The sequence below is a fragment of the Lepisosteus platostomus genome, chromosome 12 (assembly GCF_059453375.1).
Source record: "Lepisosteus platostomus isolate fLepPlt1 chromosome 12, fLepPlt1.hap1, whole genome shotgun sequence".
Taxonomy (NCBI): Eukaryota; Metazoa; Chordata; class Actinopteri; order Semionotiformes; family Lepisosteidae; genus Lepisosteus; species Lepisosteus platostomus.
Window position 1 is genome coordinate 16,151,144 of NC_142622.1, and position 20,979 is coordinate 16,172,122.

Below are 20,979 nucleotides of genomic sequence, written 5' to 3' on the forward strand. Positions count from 1 at the left end.
GTTTGAGAGGAGCCTGTTCTGCCGGGTGGTATCTGGCTGAATAGTGAGGATTCATGTCGTTGTGTTATCAGCTCTATAACAGAGGTTGCTCAGGCGTTTTACAGTGACTCAAGCATTAGAGCTTTAAAGCTTGCTTTGTGTTGATATTGTGTAGCACATTGCCATCAGAGGCACTGGAAAAACAGTGGAGTGTTCCCTTTTCTTCTTAAAACAACTTTCTTTCGTGAATGAATCCCAAAAGCAGAAGCCCCTGCAAGAGAAGTTTGTTCTAATCCCAATAACCTCTGTGGTTAGAGTGTCTATGACTGGATTTACTGAAGTTAAAGCTGATGCTGTATATACAGTATTTAATTTCCTCAAGATGGGTCACCAGTGTTTATTCTGAGAGCTTTATGTGCTGTATTAGCCTCATTCTGTATACGTGTTGCATACCTAGGAATTTTACAATGATGTCAGTGGGAGAGAAATATGTACAGTAAATATGTAAAATAAAGCATTACATTGGCTGAGTTTTTTTTATCACTCAAGGAACATAGAATTGAATTCACTACACATTACCAACATACTGAAAACTGCGTGGCCTCCTGACACGTTGTTTCTGTAAGTTGTTTGGTCTTCAGGTGCTTCCAGTACCGATGCAAATGAGACAGGAGCCCAGGTCCTTAGCTGTGCATGGTATCATGTAAACGTTCTCCCTGACTAATATGTCTATAGTTCTCAGTCATGCCTTCATATTTGTGGTCACCGGTGTGTGATGTCACCAAACGCTACTCCCTGTGATAGTAAAAATGATGATTTAACCCAAGAGAGTTTTCTGAACTGGTAAAATATCGAAATGAGTGAGTGTTGTACGATATAGTTGCAAAAGTAGTGTGCATAAAATGGATCGATGGAGCATTATGAAATTATTTTTATTCATGAAGAAAAGTAGTCTCATAATGGTGCTTCTGTGCCAAGAGCAGAAGGGACTTTGTTTTTAAATAGACTTAAAATTACACAGTTGTAACCTGCAAAATGACATGTCTATGAAGTGTGTTCTGCTGTAATGATAATTAGCTATGCAGCAGATGGTTTTATCCAGAGTGACTTACAGCGAGTAGGAGAGGGAACCGTGCAAGAGCAACAGCTGCTGCAGCCACTTTTAAAAGAACCTTGTTTGTATTTTTTCGGATTATCCTCCAACCCAAGCTGGCGGGGTTTCAGTGCCTGTTTCAGGACGGTCGGTGCACACTTATTCAGGAGGTTGAATTGTTAACCTATTGGTAAAATGGTCCTTCCATAGCCCACTTTAGAACACTGTGACTTCACTAATAGCAGTGTATGAGGTGCTGAGTGCAAACTGTCCCCAGACAGACAACAGCAGTGAGCTCTGGTGTTTCCTTTTATATTTAACTCTGAACTCTTTGATCCGATATTGATAGTATGAATCTGTTAGTTGAAGACTTCCCTCTTAAAGGAATCGGACGTAATACAATTTACACTCCGTTAACTTTGAGTCTGGTCTTTAAACTTGCATCTAAACAGGTGGAAGTTGAAGATGGATTTCTTTACTTTCGGCAAAGCTGACAATATCAGCAGCAGTTGATACGGTAACTGACTCAGTTTGTCCACATTCTGTTTTCTGGCTTGCTAATTACTACTGCAACAACACATCACCAGTGGGATAAAATTAAACTGTCTCACAACAGTCTAAACCCAGCTTTCGTTCCCTGTTAGCGGGTGCTTTTTCTGCATACATATGCTCTTTCTACCATATAGGTGATGGTTGTACATACTGAAAATATCACCTTAACACAGTTTTTTAAAGTCACTTCTGGTGTGATAATGAACACTGATGGAACAATTCAGCTCTTGATCAAGCGGTAATTTGCAATGCTAACTTGTCTGTCAAGGTTCTGTCCTGCTATTTCAAAAGTAACCCAATGCATTTTTTCTAGTTTTGAGACAGGAGTTGATATTCATATTAAAATGGTTTAATCTCGCTTGTGTCAGGGCAGTCTCCTAGGCTTGACTGTAATTGGCTGGAATTACTAACATTTGACAAGATGTCATCATTATGGCTGGAGACAGCAGAAACATATTTATGATTCAGGACTTTCGGATAGTGGAGCACTTAAAAGAAACTGTTTGAACTCCTTTAAATAGGAGAAGTATTTATCATTTTAATGATTTCTAAGGAGGTGTCCGTGTGTTTCATTGTGGAATTTAATGGGGAGCACGAAAAAGCATGAAGAAACAGTAGCTGGATAATCTGGAAGATTTGTGCGCGAGACAGATTCCATTTCACAGCTGTACGATTGATGACCATGTTTACCGAAGTCAGGTGAAATTTATCTTCAAAACTAAGAATAAGTAATGCGCTTGCTGTTATGACCTGCACGCATTTCTCCAGAGCAAATTGAAAGCTAAATTACTCACGCAGATAATTCTCTTCAGTACAGAGACATTAACGTCACTGGAATAGCATCAGATCATTCTCTTATAATGGATTTTAATATCATTTTGACACCCAGAATAGTTCTACATTATTATATCCTATCAGCAAATTCTGCTGATTCAAGATGAACAGCGTAGACTGACAAATGGAATGGGCCTAAGACTTATCCTATTAATTCTGAAGGAGCAACCTGAAAAGTGAGATGAGATAAAACTTTTAATTTTGTTTGTGTGGTTTTTGGAGCATTGGCTCATCGGTAAATGTCAAGGAAACTAGTGAGAACTTATTTATTGCTTCTGGTAACCATAACACCTCTGGTACACATGCTGACACTATCCAGTTCCTCTAGTTGAGGTCTGTTGTTGACTCCTTTCTTAATGAACATCTGAGTCAAAAACTCGTTTAGTACAACAGCCCTTTCCCTTTAATGAAAGTTTCCCATTATTGCTTCAGTTATATTTAACTGCATTATACTGCAAGGTTTTGGTGCTATTTTAGCACTGAAAGAACTTATTTTTTAGCCTCCATTTGCAATATTGCTTACAAGTTCTCTCCTGGCCCTTTTTTAATATCCCCTTTCGCCTGTTCTTGCTTGCATTTTTCACATACAGTACATGTTGATGTAGTTTTATGACAACTAGATGGGGATATTTATTTCCTATCATATATTTTGTATGTTTCGGTATTTCTTTCAAGCTCCTGATGTTTATATCGGCCCTTAAAAGGTTGGGACCACTTGAACTTTGCTTTGTAGGAGATTCTGCTCCTGTCTCGGCAGTGTAGCCAGCTTCTGTCGTTCGTGTCCAGTTTGGATGTTTTGGAAAAATCCCTAGTGAACTTAGGGGCTGTTTAATTTTTACCTCATATTTATAGGTGTTGAATGTCACCCAAGTGCGCTTTAAAACTGTAAAATTGTGGATGTGTTGCTGGTCCTTCTCACCTTTCGCCCTTGCTGGAGAAGGGACTGGCTGGCTTTGCGGAGCAGTGCTGGGGTGGGGGAGTTTTAAGCCTGGGGGATGCTAAGGCGCAGGACAGAGACCCAGAAGGTATGGAGAGCTCACGGGGTAAATATAATAGTAAATTCTGCACTCCAATGATTAACGGCAGACTTGAAGGACAGTGCAGGCCATGCCTGAGAATTAACAGCACTGGTCAGCAGAGATCAATTCATAGCCAACATTACAAAATGATGCCACTGGGACGAGTTAATTAATCATGTGATACAAGCTATCTCTACCTGACCTCCAGGCTGAGACATAATTTATTTTCAATTATGTATGGATAGGTCTTCATTTCTTAAAGCATAATAAAATGATCAATTCTAAGCACGCAGACTTTATCAGGATTAGTAACCATGACTTTTAAACATGGAATACCCAAGTCTTTTTTTTCTACTATGTAATCTTCAGGCATAGAAGATTAGCTCTGGAGCCTCTGTGTAGATAGACCCTGGCCTGGTGTTGCACAGTAGGTTAAACTTTAGACCCTTGCTTTACAAAGCAAATTAGCTTTACGAAAAGCAGCTTTAATTAAAGAGTTAAAATTATATATATATAAATGATTTATTGACTGGGTTCCCCAAATTCTTTCTGCGGTTTACAAAATTTGTCATAGAGCACCAAATATCAGACACAGCCTGCAGTGTTCTGCTTATGAGGCCATTGGTTTGGTACAAACGTAAAAAGTTAAGTGTTTACTTCCCTTCAGGTGTACGTCATGAAGGAATAGCTTCGGCCAGTGTCCAGGGATTGATTCCCTCTCAGGGTCTCCCTGGCCTCTCACACTTTCAATATGGAAATTTAACTTCCCTGTCAAAATTATTTTAAGGTATCCTTAATTGCAATAAAGTAGGAGTGTATCCCACTTCACCTTTCATTAGAGATTAAGACTTCATTTTAATGCAGGAAATTAATTGATAATTAATCATTAAAAGTAATTAATTGCATCTATACAGCACTTTGATCCCAAAGGATCCCACTTCATTTTACATGTATGGAGGCATCTACTTCATCCACCAGCGTGAAGCAGCCCCACGATTCAGCAGATCATGTGGCAATAAGAGACATTCCCTCAGCGTTTGAATTAAGAGGGATTTATGGCACACTGTGTTCAATCCATGACTGACATTTAGCTTGCACACCAGAATTAACACCCCTGCTCTTCCGATCTGTGCAGTGGGGTCTTTCATGATCCATCAATCACAATTTCGGTCTCATCCAAAGGGCGGCACCTTCTATGGTGCAGTCGGGGACATTGGTATGTGGAAGTTCTGCTCTAGAGGGAAGAGCTCCACCTAGTGGTAGTTCATGAATATGACTTGCAGCAGTAGCCAGAGGCATACTGAGGTGAATTGATCCAAGAATTTCTTCCAGCAGGTTTTGAGTGAACCAGCTACTACAACAAAGTGGGGCAATTTGTTGCAGACTCCCACAACTGTTACATACGGTCTCCTGTTTTTTGTCCTAATTATGCCCGAATTCCACTTTATTTTATTTATTATATATATATGCCTGTATTTCCTCTTTTAATCTTAAGAGATACTATTGTTTGGAGTCTCATTTGACAGGATTCAGAATATCGGAATCAATTGGCCTCATTGTGTCCATAACCAAGGTAATAATAGGATCTTTCTTCGGCTCTTGGATTGTGATGTAGCTGTCAGCGTGCTTGTATTTCTCCTCTGCTCAGAGTAGCAGTGTCTTTTTGCAATGCGGGTGCCCAAAATGGTGCACAGTATGGGAATAATGTCTCGTTCCATTATACTGATTTCACGTTTAACATTTATTTACTTTGTTAAGAAGGTGGTGACGTTGGGAAACCATAAACAGGCTGTCGTCTTCAAGTTCAGTATCTCCAGTTTGACACTTATTGCATACTTTCTTCTTATCTGAATATCTTGCTGCCAGTGAATCTCGTTTCCCCTTTTACCTGTCAGTTTCTTGATTTCCTTCACTACTTTCGCAGTGCTTGTTCTCCCACATAGTACTGAATCGCTCAGAAGAAAGCTTGCACTTGCATGGAGGAATGATCTTCTATTCTTAGTACATTTTGTTGCAGTTCAGACTGGATCCTCCTAACTGTTCAGCTGCTGACAATGTATCCCAAAATGGAGGATGCGGCCAAACTATATACTTTGCAATAGCAGCTCCTCTGTTCACTTTCCCAGCACACAGCGGACTCATTTCAGTTTAATTCATGTACTTTTTAGGCCTGTAAGTTTATGAAGTGGAAACGGTGAACTTATAAAATCTTCTTTCCACTGAAAAGTAAAGGGAGCACATATATCATCCCAGATGGTGAAACTTTTAAGAGCCTCCGTCCTCTACTGAAGAAATTAACAGACTAAAAAAATAAATTCAGCTTGTCACTTTCTTTTTTTTGTGGGTTGTGCTGTAAGGCACATTTTGTTGCCAGCAGGAGTCAGAACATTAAATACGCAGCTTTGAAGATGTAATTATTAATTCTATACAGTCTCCCTGAGGAATTTGATAATGTAAGAATGTAGGTTTGCTTTGGTGCTGTTATCAGGAAGTGCAGGGCCTTTGAAGTGGCCGGTGTTAGTCGAGATGAAAAATCCCAACGTGAGGAGATGAAATAGTTGCTCTCCTTGGGCTCTCCTTGTGTGTGAATGCTGTCTGTCTCTGCCTGACCATCCCATCCTCCTGTGTATGTCTCAGGTGTGTCTTGTGCGCATGTGCTGTCAATCTCTGCTTGACTGTCCTGTCTTCTTGAGTTTGTCTCGGGCGTGTCTCCATCTGAAGGAAGCAATCTGTGCATTAGAGTTACTCATATAGATGTCTTCTGGGCTTACAGCTCTCCATCTTACTGCAGAACTGTTTTAGCCCTTTGCTTGTGAGAGAATGAATGAGTGTCGATTTTACTTACTATACAAATTAACCATAGTGTTTTTTTCACCATTTTACTATGGTTGTGATGTGGTTACCTTTGGTTGTAGCACATTTTCACTGTGCATAACTTCACTAACATCAAAAACTATGATTGACGCTTTTAGGGACTAATTAGTTTGTTAAATTAGTAAAAAAGAAAAGACAACCAACAGCAAAAAAATAGAATATAAATCTGTATAATAAAACTAAAAATTTTATTTACTTAAATGTAGGGAAGGAACACTTTTTTTCATGTCAGCGATATTAAATCCTTTCGTTTATACAGCACTTTTCTTCATCAAGAAACCCTAGCACTGTACTTTTATGAGGGAAACCACTTCATCTGCCACTGAAGTATAACCCCCTCCTGGGTGCCGCACAGCATATAACTGGTTCAAGTAATTCATCAACTGAATTCAGAATGTTTTTCAGATTTTAGTTTAGATTGTTCAAGCCCAGAGTGGAATTTAGCCAGGACACCACACCAGGGTTAACTCCCTTATTCTTTTTGACACTGCCATGAATGACCAACTAGTTAGGACCTCAGTTTAACATCTCATTTCTTCTTGTACATCACTGTGTTCCCAGTCACAATAATGGGGCGATGGTTCAAATGGGAAATACTGGACCAGAGGGAGGTGCACCTCATACAGGTCCACAAGTACCATTTACTGCCTAGAATAGAAGGGGTACCTTGTGATGAGATCACACCTGAAGGTGGTTACACTCCTGTCTTAATAATATTATGCTCCTGCAGAGTAATTAGATAGCAAAGGCCTAATGCTTAATTACACGAACTCATTTCGGATGAAGGGCCATTTTAAACTCCCTACCTACTTGTTGCAATATGTCCGGTTGAACACGCAGTCAGGAGGAATGGAAAAGGATGAACTCAGGCAGAAGCACTGTGGAGAGTTGCCTTAGCAACTGGAAGCAAAATACAGTGCTCCATGGTCAAAATGTTTGCGGAGTTCATAAATAAAAATCGCAAGCTGTTGCCCGTTGAGAATTCAGCATCCCGTCGGTTTGTGACTTGAGTTGACGTCGGAGAAATAGAGAGGTAGAAATACTCTGGAGAGTTTATTTACAGAGGTGATCTAACTCTGTGAAAGACAAGAAAATGCTGTCGGTAAAACAAAAGTTTCCTTTACAGCCAGATTATGTTTTAAATATGGCTTTCAGACAGTGACTGAGTCTAAATGCATTTAGAACTTAGTTTTGTATAAAACAGAAGTGTGGTATTGATTTTAGGTAAATGGATATGGTGCTAAAGTTTATTTTTCAAATGTTAATAATGTAAAATCTTTTGATGCATGAATACCTATACTATTAATGTATAGCAGTATTTGATATGTACTGTAGATGTCACTCACCCCACTTTGGGAACACCTTGCGTTATGTTAGAGCAGTAAACTGATAAAGCTGACTGAAATGAAATCAACAGCAAGATCTCAGGTTCGTCTTTCACAGTGCTTGTGAATACAAACCCAGTAGCTGAGGTATACTGTAACTGTTGTTTTCACATTGGGAATTTATTTTGCATCTTGAAAAGTCCCTGAAAACTGATTGAGGGACAAAGAATGCTGAAGGACAGGGGGCTGTTATTAATCATCTGGATTCTCAAGTTCAAGACCTGCAGTGATTTATCTCCATATAAAAATGTGAATAGTAAGTAGCTTTTATGGTCCATAGCTTTTGAACAAGCTCAAAAGGACTACTAGACTTTCTGTTTATGGTATTCTTAAAGCTCAGATTATTATTCTTTTTAGTGTAATTAAAATCATATGTACAATATTATATTTCCAAAAGTACAGCACACAATCTTCCTTTGGAACAGAAAAATACAGATAGGATCTGTAAAGGATTTGTCTTTACATTTCTCCTTCATGGAAACTTGCAAAGGCCATAATAATGCCTTGTATATGCTTGAATTTATGGCGTTAATATAAATTTGGCTTATTTAAATGTTTGAAGAAAAAACAAAAGTACACAACAGTTACTGTACTTTAGGGATAAGACTAATGTTTTGATTCGCTTAACTGTTATCATATTTAGCTGAGTTAATGAGAAAAGCTGTTGACATGGCTTTCCTTCCCAAATGTGATTGTTAAATATACCCACTGTCCCAGTGAATTCATATTTCTGGTGAAATGTTGTCATTATGTTTTGTGTCTAACTAGATGTATATTGCTTTGGAGTTGATAAGAGTGTGTAGTCAGCTTGTTGGTATTGCTCTCTGTTTGGTTTTGGAAAGAGGAGTTTCAACTGCAGCTATTTAGGACTTTCAAAAGTCATGTATTATGTTGTTCAGAAGCCTTAACATCCTCATGAAATTAACTGCCTTCCTTTCATTAGGGCTGGTGTTCTTCATAATGTAAAAAAAAGTTACATTTTGTAACAAAAACAAGTACCCTTAAGTAGATTTTTCTCTGATCCTTGTCTTGGATTTGGAAGCTTCAGTGGTACTTTCATCCCCTGAAAAAAGTTTAATAATTTATACATTTATCATTTTCTTTTTTTAGAACAAGCTTCTCAGAAATGAAATCAATCACTTTTTCTTAGGTGAGCTGCAGGCCCTTATTTAGTTGTCTTTTGTCTCCTTCACTATCATCAGCCTTTAGAAGATCCCTTAGATAATGTCTGTTTACTTCCATGATGTCAGCCAGCACCGCCCTGTTAGAATACACTGTATGGCAAGTGTAACGTCTAGCAAGCAGAGAGTGATTGCTTTGCTCAGATTTCCCAAAAACAGTTAAGAAGCTGAAAAGCAACTGAAATTTGTTCAGTATAGTCACTCTTTGCTTACTAATCATTGTACTTGCTGCACATGTTGCGAGAACTCACTGTTCTATGATCCCACGGTGTAGTTGTTGCGAACGATTTGCAAACTTACTTCTGGTGATAAGGAGGTTAGTCGGCCCTTTCATTGGAAGTGTGAATGTTTCAAACAAGCGATGTCATGTGCTTCAGATGCTCATCAAGAAGCGACGCAGTTTGGTCCAGGTACTGATGGCTGTGCCGCTGCAGATCGGAAGGCACCGCATTGGCGCAGTGTGTGTGTGTGTGTGTGTGTGTGTGTGTGTGTGTGTGTGTGTGTGTGTGTGTGTGTGAGATGGCAAGCATACATGTGTGGAGGCGTTCCCAGTGTTGCGTGAATATTTTCACTGTTGTGTCTCTGTCCGTGGAAGGATGTTTCCCATGGTATTGCTTCGAGAGGAATCAGTCTTGACACAGCTGGTTCAATTAAGCCTGTCATCTCTTTGGCTTCTGAATTCATTTTTTAGGCACTACAAAACTAAATTGTGTTAATCCAACACCTGAAATGAAAAATGGAGTGATTTTAAAGACAAAATATAATTTTTTGTCTCTTTTCTTTTCCTTTCAGCATGGAATAAACCTTTACCTGTTCCTTTACAACATGTAATTGGTTTGTTGTTAATAAGCACCCGACATATTATATCGTTACGTCTGATTTTATTTTGTAGTGCCGTCAGCATGTAAGCTGTAGCTCTGAATTTTAGAAGCTCTTAGAAAGTGAGATATAGCACAGTGATCCCCAGACCTGGTCCTGGGGGACCCCTTGTCTGCTGCCTTCACCCCCAAGCGTTGAGTGATGCCTGTGATTGATCTGCTTGCTCCTTTAGACTTTTGTTTAAATGTCACTGCATTCAGTTCTTAATTTCAAAAATGTTTAACTACCCTGCTATTCCAACATCTTCAGCAGAATCTATTGAAGCCTCTCCTCAACGTATTGAGCATTTGCTCTTTTATTTCTGTCCAGAAAGCTCTTAATAGACAGTTTATGATGGACAGACAGAGGAGGAAATGAGGTTGTATGAGAAACGCCCATAGTGATTGTTTTTACTTCTGCAGAGACGCAACTGGTTGCATTTCATCTCATGCACCTACTGTACGTGAGGGCAGTTCTCCAGCTCAGAAATGAGTTCAGGGTTGATACCAATTGCAAACACCTTTTAACTTCTTACAAGGTGAAAGCTCAATTATAGATACCCCTGAAGGAGAAAGTTGAAATCAGTCAACTTGTGATTAAGACCTCAGCTGGAATAAAAAACAAAAAATGCAGGGTTTCTCAGGATCAAAAATGGGGACTACATATATAGAACCTATTACACACACTTGGGGTGCATGATGAAATGTGCACCCACCTTTTTGCAATTCTTTTCAGGCAGTGATACTAACGGGGAGCACTGTTTGACTAGATGTATGCTAATTTATGGAATTCTAACCTTAAATTCTTCCAGAGTAGTTATTGTTCTGGTGAAAAGGGTGCCTAAGGGTAATAAAGATACAGTAGCTCATTCAGAGAGTGCAAATCGAAATGCCACAGCGACAGTTAGTTGAAACTGAGCCCTTGTGGAATACAGCTTTGAAAGCATGCCAGCAATTAGTTTGTTTTCCTGTTTGCTGTTGTTGAGTTTTAATGGCTCAGAGATGCACCACAGGACATAGTGGGTATAATAAAAGGTAGATTTTGCAGTCACAGCCCAAAAGTACCATGTAGTTCTGTCGCCACACGGCCCCTTGATCCTAGTATCCTCATTAGAAATGGCTGAAATAAGAGTAACACATGAATAAGCACCTTTGCGCTCATTCTAAGATGAATATGCCCTTGGGCCCGCACAAATCCAAACTGTGGCACCGTGTTGTCATAAATTACCCAGACACATTCCAGATATAAGAGAGTTATTGTTTGAGAACTCCCACTTTAGTTTTGATTCATTCAAAGTGTCCCTCAAGATTACAATGCGTTTTCATCTTGCTATTGTTTTTGAAAATTGACAACAGTAATAATAAGTCCTACTGTATTTTCTTGTACTTCCGTGAGCTTGGAAGGTTTCACCTATGCCAGAGGTTAACAGGGACTTTATTGTCGATTGTTCTGTTTTTGTACATGCATAGGCATCAGCCTGGTTAAGATTGACATTTGATATTGTGACCTTTCATAAAGGGATTTTTGTCTATCTGAAACCCCAAACAGATGTGTGAGCAGTTATGAATTTGTACACGCTCAATGGTATTGAAACTGTGATGACATGACTGCTCCAAAGGGCTTTGGAAAGTCTGTTTAAAACAAACACAGTGGTATCTGGCTTCATTTCACCAAGCTGGTTGCTTTGCAGTACAGAATGTATACAGTCTATACAGTATACAGCTGAATATCAGAAAATCCTGTAGGAATGATAGAAACATCCTAAGAATCCCACAAACATGGATAAAAACAATTCAAAAGGCTTATAAGCCTAACAAAATAAGACACACAAAACACGGCTGGTAACCAAGAACCAGCTGACACTGATGAGTAAAACATGCAGAGTTCTTTTAGCGCCTGTTGAAAGGGAGGCTTGACTTTGCTCTAGAAATGTAACTTGAGCTGACATCCTGTTTGTACCTGACAGTTCACTCTGAGTACTGAGGCGTTCAGCATTGATTTGCACCAGTGACTCAGCATAGTTATCTTGGTTCATAATGAATAGCAGCTCAGTGGCCCTTGGAGACAGAATCTTCCTTGGGTCCCTAAGGATTCCATTTCAGGACACCAGTCAGCCACCTTACATTTTGTGGCATTAAGATGGTCAGAACTGGCACTGATGACTGTCTGTATTCTCCGGCTATGAAGGCACGACCCCCATTCTCAATTTCCCTGCAGTCGCTGGCTGTTTCTGAGTGAGGGACCTATAATAATTGGGGAGTGTGTGTTTGTGCAGATTCCAGTGGAAATCTCACTTCTTGGTTGGAATCCAAGTACTGTTCTGATAAATCAGCCCTCAGGTGGTGAGCTCCCACCATCCTATATTTGGAAATGATTATTTATGAAGAAGACAGGGGAGAGAGAACAGTATTATTCCATATACTCCAATCTAATCTTCAAAGTCCTCTTTTCTAACAGTGAGGAATTGAGGGAGAGGAAGTTGTCTAAGAGTGATAGCAGCTCATGGTGAACTTATTTTATTAGGCAATCAGGAGTAAATCCAATTAATAGTTAAGAAAAAGTACAGTATCTAACCATCTGTTCAGAGATAAAAATATTTAATACACAGATGTTTTTACATGTATTAAGCTGTGTATACACTCATGCATTTACACATCAATGTCTGTGGTATATACAGTTGTGAGAAGTAAAAGTTAAAAGTTCAGGAATCTAAAAACATCTAGAGATTACAGTGAAGGAGAATTAACAATATTGTTCTCTCCCCCTGCGTTTCTGCAGAGGAAGTTCTCAGATCTTGGTATGACAGAGTACCTAGGTTTTCAAACCTTTTTAAAAAGGTCTGGCGTTGACTAATGTACCAGATTCTTAAATTCAATTAAGGCAGAATGTTTTGACCCCACTGATTTCGAGGGCTTTCCATGAAAGGTTTCATGAACACTTAAAACTGATTCTAATTTACGCAGGTCAGAATAGGTTACGTCTAAAAGTATTGTAGCAGGGCTGTGCCATGTTGTGTATGCCACTTTTAGTAATGGATTTAGGAATACTTGTTGTATGTAATCTCGCATGCTTTGTAAGGTATATTAACTCATTGCCTGTTCAATAAATATCACGTTATGAAAATGCTCTAAAGATTTGTTATATAAATAGAAAAACATTGCCTGATTTTTAGATGCAAGTTAAGAATATGATAATCTCCTATTTTGTGCAGTTCTGAGTCTTTAAAACAGGACACCAAGAATTTAGTATTGTGCCTAAATTACGGAAGATTGAAGCACTTATGGATTGTAAGTGAACACTTGAGAGCACATTTTCATAAAACTCATCCGGTCCAGAATGGTAAATGTGTTTATGCATCATTATTTTAAATTGCAGAAAATGAAAAGAATAGGTGAATAATCCATTTTGAAAGGTGCTCTGGCATATTGCTCTCAGAACAATGCATTTCAGGTGCCTTGCTGTCTTTCCACAATCCACTTAAATCCATGCTGAGTTTTTAAAGGCTAGACTGCTGTTAACTCCCATTTGCTGAATCTGGTAGGCTTTTTGGCAAGCTCTGTGTCTGCCCTGGCTGTTATTACCGACAAACAACCACCCCCAAAATGCTATGTGTAGAGTTCTCTTTCTCCATTATAATTACGGCTTGAGGTCCTTTCTTGGCTCTGCTTAATGTAGTGGGTTTTTTTCAGGGCACCTTTTTAGAGTATTTCCAAATGCTTTAAACCCACTCTGTGTACAGGAACGCTGGAGATCTGGCAGCTGAACTCCGCTGTGAAGGAGTGTCCATGGTGTTACACATCAGATTCTCCCCTCTGGTCCTGCTGTCCTCTCGTTGTTGCCAAGTCAGTACCATTCTTCTGATATCTTTGATTAAAGAGTTGCCTCAAAAGAACCATAAAGGGGGACAGGTGAAGTTTTTTTGTTCCTCTCAGGTCCGATGGTTTTCAATCCATACTCTTGCAGTTATCCTAATGTATTATGTTCTGTTGAAAGGTTTTTGTTTTAGAATATATTACAGTAACAAAATCAAGTAATGCATGGTCTTTGAGGATATTGAAGGGTTCTTCCTAATCTTTTCTGTTCGAGATTTAAAATCCAGGACAAAGCTGTTCCAGAGACTCCATAAGCTTAGGGTTTTTATTATTTTGTGGTTATACAGTATAGAACCGGCTAATACTTTGTTTTAACTGAATCCCTGACAATGTTACAATACATGTTTGGAGTCTCATTTACAGTATGTGAATTCTTATCTCAGACTCAAGGTTACTGGTAGAGTTTGTAATAAGACTAGGATGTGAGACTTTTTTTTTCAGTGTTTTTTTTATTTTAATGAGGTATACTATTAAAAACTGGGGTAAAGAACTTTGTACCTTTGATGTATCATTTTTTGGAAGTTTCTTTCATGGAGCTGTGAATTGCATTGTAACCCTTTGCTAGATTAGGTTACATTACAAAAAAAAATACAAACACCTTGATCTTGGTAAACACTGTCATAATGCAACCTGGAAGGCAGTGGGAAAAAACTGCAGGGAGGAAGCTCTTCAGGTCTTGCACCTGTTGACTGAGAAAAACGTGCTTGATAGTTTTGACTATCAGTAGTGATTAAAACCATGTATTAATAAGTCGGTGCGCTGCATCTGCTTAGTAACAGTCTGATTTGAAATGTTCAGCATTTTCAAATAAAAAAGATCGCACTTCACAGGATAAGTATGTACTGTGATGTGGTTTTATATAGTTATAAAGTTATTTATATAATATAGTATAAATGTACAATATGTACTACATTATATAGTATTTATATAGTACAGTAAAACCACAGCACCGAAATCAGTAAGTGTAAAATACTGAGCAAAGCTAACACAAATATGAGTCTGATATCCCTGTTCACACATACCATCTACCAATGTTAAAAAGTAAACATTACACTCCTGCATATCCTTACCATAGGCCTTTGAAAGTCTTGAAACGACACCAGTGTTTTATTATTAACAGCAACGTGCTTCAAGGTAATGCTACAGTATATGATCCCAGACAGTGTTATGCTGAGGTGCGATAGAAGATGCGCTGATGTCACTGGTTGGGAAATGCCTCCAGCAGCCCAGACAGGGTTTTATTAGAGAGGGACACCCTGGTGAAAGTGAGGAGTTTGCTGTCCAACAGTTTGCTTTTCCTCGCAAATTGATTTGTTAATGAGATTCCTGTGCATGCCCTTAATCCAATATCCCAATATTAAATTCATGCTTCTCATCTTTCACCTTATATCGCTCACAGCTCTGAAACTCATAAGGTGTCAGTAGTGACCTGAAGAGAGAAAACTGCCCCCCACCCCCCCATTTTACTGTGGAGCCCTGGCCTGGCTCTTAATCTGGGATGATGTGTCATTGGGCCAGTTTTTCCCAGATGTAAATTAAATTACTAGTATGTCTTTGGACAGTGGGAGAAAACCCACTGTGAACACGGGTAGAACATACAAAGTCCATTTAGATAATATGCCAGGTCTGAAATTGCATCCAGGGCCCCAGCACAATACATAGCAATGCACTGTGCTACTTTTGTTTTCACCTCATAATTTTACGATTACGATTTCTTACACCTGGAAAAGAACATCCTTAAAAACCTGGGTTACAGTTCTTATCTTAGGCTCAAAGTTTGTGGTAGGTTTAGAGTAATACGAGGATGAGAAGCTACAGAATATTTGGAGCAGTGGTGCTTGACTCCCAAGCTAATTTTAGTAAAAATAAATCTCTGCGTTTTCAATTCTTTTGTTAAAAACTTGTGTAACTTACCCCCGTACTCACTAAAATAGCTGGGTTTTTTACTGAAGCAAGCTGATTAAAGTCGACCCTTTGGTTGGGTGGATGAAAGCCCAGGAGAATTTTGTGAACCTGAATGCAAGCCGTTCATAAGCCCTTACTCTTTAAACTTGAGACTTTTATATCCAACACGATTTTCAAGTTTGTTTTTATTTTATGACTTCCCCACACTGTCAATGTCATGACGGTGAGGGGTCAGCACAGACATCTGAATCCTTAAGTCACACTCGGAGCCAGTCGTGTGAAATTTGTCGCACACAAATGGAAAAACAGTTTTTGCATTGTTAGTCGTACACTTGTGCCACTCAGCTACAAGCTCTCTGTTCTTGTGTTTGTTCTTATCTAACTTTTAATAATTGCTTACACTTATATAGCGCTTTTCTGGACACTCCACTCAAAGCGCTTTACAGGTAACGGGGACTCCCCTCCACCACGCGACGGCAGCCATAGTGCGCCAGAACGCTCACCACACATCAGCTATCAGTGGGGAGGACAGCAGAGTAATGAAGCCAATTCATAGATGGGGATTATTAAGAGGCCATGACTGGAAAAGGCCAATAGGAAATTTGGCCAGGATGTCAGGGTTACACCCCTACTCTTTTTGAGAAACACCCTGGGATTTTTAATGACCACAGAGAGTCAGGACCTCGGTTTTATGTCTCATCCGAAGGACAGTGCCTGTTTACAGTATAGTGTCCACGTCACTATAATGGGGCATTAGGACCCACACAGACCGCAGGGTGAGCGCCCCCTGCTGGCCCCACTAACACCTCTTCCAGCAGCAACCTTAGTTTTTCCCAGGAGGTCTCCCATCCAGGTACTGACCAGGCTCACACCAGCTTAGCTTCAGTGGGTTGCCAGTAGTGAGTTGCAGGGTGATATGGCTGCTGGCTTTTGTCCTTATTGTTACACAAATGGTTGTGGGACTGTTGAACAAGCTACTCAGTCAAGGTGTAGACGCAGCAACATTGGCTTTCAAGAAACAGCTGAAGGAGCTCCTAAGATTAACATCTAATTACCAAATGCTCTCAATAGACCAAATAACCTCCTCTGATTTGCAACTGTTTTTATGTTCTTACAGTATATTTGCCAAGTATCTTCCCGATCACAGTTTTATAGACTTTTTCAAAGATCATAGTTTCTTAGTTTCATTGCAGTTGTCAATTTGCATAATTCAGTTATCGATGCAGAAAGTAGTCTTTCAGTAGAATTAATGACCAGAGACTGAGCTCTGGAGTTCAGGATGAGGCTTAGCAAGGACAGGGAAGGACTCTAGTTGTTGGGGTTGTCCTGGTCTTCTGCTGTTTCTTCTCTACTACAGTATCTTTCTCCCGTGGTGAATCTTTTTGTTGTAGCAGAACCGAACGCAAAGCAGAAGGTTTTCAGTGGCAAATGGATCTTCCAGAGTCGATATTCGTCTGATGTGCTTTTGGCGTGTGAGGGCCAGAGAATCAGACCTGACTGCTCATGGTGTTATTTACACCGTGGGCAGAGGCACAAAAGTGCAACTGAAATGATGACCAGCATCAGCCCCCAGAGAGAGATGTGTTTAAATGAATGCATTTCAGTTTAGCCCGGTCTCTTTCTTGACCTACATCAAATACAAAAGCTATACAGTAAATGTGTGTTTTGAAATTGTCTGGGTGTCAACGGACGGAAGAGCTGAAAAGAGTTTTTCATGTACAGTACCTGATGTATTTACTGCTGCGTCTGCCTAAGGACAGCGCTGTGTGTGAGGCTCAGGAAATGTAGAGTTTCTTGACTTCATTATTATACAGCCTTAACCATAACTCCCTAAATCCGAATCAGCGTGTCTCCTTCTACTGTAGCTCTGTTTGAAAAATAAGTGTAAGGATTGTCTTGGTAACTGCTTCCTAGTGTGATTTTGACAGTGGCACAACTCATGTCTGGAGTCTCATTTGTGTGGCTACTCTGTTATCCCAGGCTCAAAATTAGTGGTTGGGCTTGGAATATAGCAAGGGTTTGGGGCACAGTTGCTTAGCTTACACCAGTAACAGTAATAAAACCAGTAGTAAAACAGAGGTAGCGAAATATCATTCAGAAATGCAAAGTATTTTGTCAAGAAGACCTTGGAATCTCAGTGCTGTACACATAGATGGGTTAAGTGTTTAACAGCATTAAGAATGAATACATTCAGCATGTTTTGAAAAGAGTGTTTTTGCTTTGTTAGATGGTGGTTTTTCTTTTACTCTGGTGCATGTTCTCATTCATTATTTGTTCAGTTTAATTCAGAGAAATAGCCTGAAGCTTCTCTTTGGCTGTACATGAGAAATAGATATATTGAAGTTTATCAGTTACACAGGCCTTAGTGCTTCAACTGTCTTTACTGGCGCTGCATGCACTGCTAATTTGTTTTCCTGCTTCACTTATTATTTTATTATTTGTTTATTTCGCTGGTTTGTTTGTCCAAGGTGGCTTTCATTCGAAGCACTGAACTATAAATAAATTCACTTACATAATGCAGGGTCGTGAGAACCAAAAGCAGTAATTCGACACACGACAAGAACTGAAACAATCCAAGCAAAGGTCCAGAACTTATCACAGCACCTGCAAGCGCAAGCTCTGGAACTATCATGAAGTAAATGAAACCTGTTCAAAGGCACAGAAATCACAGCAGGTCAGTGGTGAATCATAGAAGTACAGAATGAAAGAAGTGGGTTTTGTGCAGGCCCTGGAAGGCACTCAGAGATGATCAGAGTCAAAAAGCTCTGATATCTTACACTTCCCGGCAAATGACCCTTGCTTATCATTGCAGTTAGACTGCATTCATAACAGCCAGCCAAATCAAATGATAAATCCAGTTTTTCATAGTTACTGATGAGTCCAGATGTTATTTTAAAAAAAAAATCAAACTGAAACGGCGCTCCTGCTTTGTGATGTGTTGTACTCGCGGGCAAACATTTACACACCTGCCGATTAGATATGAAAGTGGTGCATCGTAAATTGAGTTGCTCCATATGCCTGAGCTGCTGTCGGTTTTCCACCCGTTCATTCCTTCCTTAAACAAATCTGCCCCATATTAAAATATTGACAGCCGCTTTCAAATCTGGAAACAGGAGGAAGCCTGTGATAAAGAAAAGCAATAACCAGAGCGGTTTGTGCATGAGTAACATCAGCACACGTCCACACCTTCAAGCATGATGAATTTGTCTTCTGATTAAATTTCCACACTGCTCCCTTTTGAGCTGTTCGATCAGGTCAGGAGTATTTTTGCAGCAAGTCAGTTACACCTGAGCCGGGCTGATATGTGTTAATGAAGTGAAAGTGAGCGTGAAAAAAAGTGTGAAAACTCCTAAACAGTAACAAAACGGCACTGTGACTTTTCTAAACTGGCAATACCATTCATGGGGCTTTTTTTCAGAATTCTCAGAATTCGACGTCATTAACCCTGCTGCTGAGACAGTAGGATCAGAAGTAACCACATGGCACTTATTATAACACAAAGCCCTTCTTCTTTTATGCATTTATTTACAGGACTGCTCAAGAAACAATGTGTGACCTTATCCCAGTTTGGGAGATAACTGTCTTTTACCCTGGAGGCCCTTGCGTGTACTGTGATTTCCAGAGCTTCTGGCAGTTTCCATGTGTGAGCAGCTAAGGATCCAGACTGGAACTGGGGTTGACGATCTGGCCATCGGGAGCCTGGACTTACCCTCCGTTCCTCCACAAGGGAGAGCGAACAAAGAGTCGAGCAGCTGTGAGGGCGAGAGCAAAGTATAAGGAGGGATACAAAATACTGAACAGCCTCTCAGTCACCATCCCACAAAAAGGTTATTCTGTTAGAAAACGTTCAGAGAAGATCAGCAAGGAGTTGCCTGTCTCAGCGGGGTGTTGTATCGAGGCAGGTTAAAGGAGGTTCGATTCAAGTAGTTAAACAAGGACACAGGGTCACAACTGGAAACTAAACAGGAATTGATTCAGAAGGGAGAATAGGAAACGCTTCTTTACATTTAGTTTTGAATTGAGATTGATGCTGTGTTAGTGGTATTAGTATACCGTATGAACATTCAGAAAACTGTATTATCATAATTATATTTTAGAAGTATTTTCCTGAATAATAAAAAAAAATAGCTTTGCAGTGTGATCTCTTTGGGTTTTTAAGAAATTAAGGAAAATTTGAGCTAGACCAGTTGAACTGAGACTGGGTTGGCATCCTAAGAAATGGTTGAGCATTATGAGAATTTTTATGTTTCAGGAATATAACATATTTGCTTATTGATTGTTTATATGCAGTGCACTGTGTAATTGCACAGATAACAAACACCGCCATATTTTATTCTGTACTATTCTAAGTGCATACATTTCTTGCAGTAGGTCGCAAGTGTAATTGCTTTTGATAGAAATTCATAGAACTGCTGGCATGACATTTATTTCATCTGCGTTTGTGTTGCAGTGATAATTGGGTAATTAAGTCATGGCGTTGTCTGTATTCTTTCAATGCGAAATGTAAGCAGGAAACAGAAGCTGTTTTAGAAAATGACAAGGCCTGCCTTTTCTTAAAAACAAATGGGGAAAAAATTAAAAAAAGGTCCCTCAAGTGCCTGATACCTTTGGCGTAATGGTGTTATATAAACAGCATTAAAATTACGCTGCATATTTGCTGTCCTTTTGTACTCTGAGGTTTGCAATTGCATTTGTTTTTCCTTCTGTTTACATAATTGCAGCAGAATAAACGTGCTCACAGAGCACTTTAGTTAGGAACGATGGCATGTTTATTGGCAAGAAAGCCTCATTATGTGGAGCATTTGAGTACTAATTAGGTTTAGAGAGCTGCCAGGCAGAGTAAGACTCCTCTGTATGGGATGCAGCATTGTCCCAGGGGGCTTTGGGAATCCTGTTCAAGGACTGTTTGTCGGATCCAGCACTAAGTGTTGCCTCTGGGCAGAGATTCAGGGTGTAGAGCCTGTTGAGCTGTCCTGGACTGAGCCTGGGAAATCCTGCTGGCGCAGCAGCCTGTACACTGGGAGACGAAGTGTAGATCCAGTTCAGGGTGCAGAGCCACTGCCTTTGAGCGCCAGTTTGTGCGTAAGAGACATCTGTAAGGCAGAGCTGTGCCAGCTCGGGTTGCAAGCTGCAGTAAATTTTGACTGAGCATGGTAGTATTACAGTTTTACAGTTATACAGTTCCAGGATTGGTTTGTCCTCACTTTTAGACCACACAAGCTTTTTTGTTCCATTCATCTATTTTCTTACCACTTTATCCAGGGTTGCTGGGGAGGCAGAGCCTATCCCAGCAAGCAACAGGCGCAAGGTGGTGACACCTTGGATGGGATGCCAGTCCCTTTCAGGGGCACAGACAAGCACAGACATGCCCACACTCACTCCAGGGCCAGTTTTCCCAGAAGATAATTCACCTGCCAGTATGTCTTT

The 20,979-nt window shown here is 39.9% G+C and overlaps 1 protein-coding gene across 4 annotated transcripts in view; it reads left to right on the forward strand.

The window, feature by feature from the left end:
- The window catches only part of ctdp1 (CTD (carboxy-terminal domain, RNA polymerase II, polypeptide A) phosphatase, subunit 1), a 130,654-nt gene that overhangs the window by 59,564 nt on the left and 50,111 nt on the right, over positions 1-20,979 (forward strand). The window lies entirely within an intron of this gene.